Genomic DNA, 3,214 nt, shown 5'->3' on the forward strand with positions numbered 1-3,214 from the left:
GTAAGTGTTTCATTTTTGTATAAAAGAGGGAGAAATCTGTGGGGAAGGGGTGACAGAAGGTGATTTCAAAATAGATTTCTAGTCTTTTGCAAATATGTTGGAAAATGTAAACTGACGGGAGAAATGTTGAATAATTTTTCTAAGGGGAAATTATTGCCCCCCAAAAATGGTCTTTCAACATTTTTATTCAGTCCCAATGGTTCCAGATATATTTACAAAATAATCTTCAGAACTTATTTTCATTCATCTTTTCTCACTCCTTTGTCGCAGGAAAAAAAACACTCGCTGATAAGAAATTTTGTATCCGCTATGTAATTTCATCCTCAGAAAAATAAGATGAGAGATAAATGAAGTTTACGAGAGTCACTGACAATTTTAGAAGAACGAATTCAATGACAATGGGATAAGAGTTAGAGATATAAGTGAAAGATTGCGCAAATGTAGGGGTGATAAAACAATTGAAAGTGAATGAAAGTATGGAGTTTCAATGGTTTTACTAAAGAACATACGATGGTACTACACATGGGGAAATAAAAATGATACGAAACACCGATGAAAGAGCAATGAAAAGCAAAACAGGAAATATGTGTTATTCAATCACAACGCACGTTTTACCAAATAAACAATGGAATACTGCATGCATAGGAATTTACCCAATAGTAATCCTACGATTTAAGAATAAAAAATTCTAGGTAAAAAAATTAGCATTAATAATAAAATTAACAAAAATAAAAACGAAATGTCTATGTTTATATAATGTAACAAAATTCTCGAAAATATGAAACGCTATTAAAAATAAATGTATGTAAAGTTTATTTAATTCAGTTTGTTTTTCCTGATTTTCCACGTTTTTTCCGTCATTCTTGCACTTTGGTGATGACGTAAAAACAAAAATTGCCAGGAGAGAATGGAAAAAATCTCTGCGCAACATCTCTGCGCACATAAAAAATGGCCGATTAGTCTCGAGGCTTTGGTATTCGTCTCCGGATTTTATACGAAATCAAGGGTAAAATCATTAAAATAATTCTTAAAAATGCTATAATTAGTTGACAACAATGGACAACAATAGTTTGGTCATGAAATCAACGATTATTCCGATGAATTCCGGGTGTTGGAACGTAAAAACAAAAATTGCCAGGAGAGAATGGGAAAAATCTCTGCGCAACATGTCTGCGCACAACAAAAATCGCCGACTAGTCTCGAGGCTTCGGCGTTCGTCTCCGGATTTTATCCGAAATCAAGGGTAAAATCATTAAAATAATACTTAAAAAAGCTGTAATTAGTTTATAATAATGGAGAACAATAATTTGATAATCAAATCAACGATTATTTCGATGAATTGCGGGTTTTAAAACGCAAAAACAGAAATGCACATGAGAACACAATAAAAACGTCTGCGCAACGTCTCTGCGCAGATTAAAAGTGGCTGCCCTGATGTTCCTTGGCGATGACCGCAGTATTGTCGAAGAAATTACTCGTAAAATCGCCGAAAGTAATTAACAATCTGATAATTAATTAATTAATAATAATAATGGCCAGTCACAATGGTGCAAGGCAATGGTTGCATAGTTCGATAAATTACGAAATTTAAAACGATATGAACGTCTCGAATGGTGAAAATCTGGAATCTCCATGTGACCGACGTATTTGTGACACCACGAGATGACGCCTGGAGGCAATTCTGGACAAATCCAGTGTTTGTGGACAGTTTTGATAGATTCAATGACTCTTTCAAAAATTCAAAACGTGATAAACCTAGTTATTGAGTGAAACCAGTGGACACAGGAATTTATTAGAATGTTAGTGTTGTGAATTGTGATGATGTTTTCTTTTGTTAATCAAGTGATAAAGTGCTCTCGGAAATTTCTTTGTCGATGTGTGTATAAATACGTAAGATGGTAGTTTCAGTCATGTTAGTGCGGTTTTTAATTTCGAAAGTGTTTAGTGCAAGTGATCTTCACGGGGAAGAGCTTCTGGAGGCATTGGAGAGCATATCGACGTCTAGATGAGGATTTCAACGCCCGGTGAGTCACTAAAATTTACAATTGAAAGTTGACATTTTTCAACCGTCAATATCTCGAGAATGACTGGCGCGATTTCAACAAATTTTATTTCATTTCATGAAAGCACTGAAATGATTCTATTTTTTAATTTTCGAATTTTGCTTGGAAATGATGTAAAATGGTCTAAAACGTAAAAAACCGAAGTTTTACGGCCATGCGTGTATGAGCGAGTGTCCACCTCTGGTAATCAACTGTTGGAAAATCGAAGAATTAAAGGACCAACCAATTTCAAAATTTGTCAAATTTTGTCAGGATATAGGTATGAATAAGGATTCTGTGCTAAGGTGCTGCCCAATCGGGCCAGCTGTTGTGGAGAAATCTCCATTCGTTTCTAAATGGTTTTTTGGAAATTTTTCGAAAACTGTCTAACCGATTTCAATAATTTTTTTTCAAAATATTCGTCTCAATGTCCTCTATTTTAATCGATCAAGATATCCATACCCGTTCAGGCAAAATTTCCAAGATATCGTAATTGTTCGGCTTTTCTCTCCAAATGCTTGTGCGTACTCTAACTTTTGGAAAAATCGACATATTAACTTCTAATTGGGTATGCTCCCGGTTTTCATTAGAGCAGTAAATTTCTATAGTCAACTTGACGGGGTGGGAAAGGGCCCACTTAACCGTGAAGAAGAACAATGATCGGACTCGTCTATGAATGTTATTACGAAGTAAAGGCGTCATATGCCATTTGGGTTCCCTATACGCAGATACAAGGCTCAGAATTGCGTTTTTCCTTCTCCTACAGCCTATAAAATATGAATTAAATTAATTTTTTTTTGCGATTTCGTTTTCCGCGATTATCTCGGAAACTATGAGAGATAAGCCTTAAAACCTATTCCATTCGATTCCTGAGGAAATTTGGGTTCCCTATACGCAGATACAAGGCTCAGAATTGCGTTTTTCCTTCTCCTACAGCCTATAAAATATGAATTAAATTAATTTTTTTTTGCGATTTCGTTTTCCGCGATTATCTCGGAAACTATGAGAGATAGCGCTTTAAAACCTATTCCATTCGATTCCTGAGGGAATTTGGGTTCCTCAGGGAACTCAAATAGAAATTGGAATAGGTTTCAAGGCTCTATCTCTCATAGTTTCCAAGATAACCGCAAAAAACGAAAGTGCCAAAAAAAATTAATTTAATTTATCTTGTA

Source organism: Diachasma alloeum, unplaced genomic scaffold (genome assembly GCF_001412515.2).
Source record: "Diachasma alloeum isolate Michigan unplaced genomic scaffold, Dall2.0 Dall_scaffold_00197, whole genome shotgun sequence".
Classification (NCBI taxonomy): Eukaryota; Metazoa; Arthropoda; class Insecta; order Hymenoptera; family Braconidae; genus Diachasma; species Diachasma alloeum.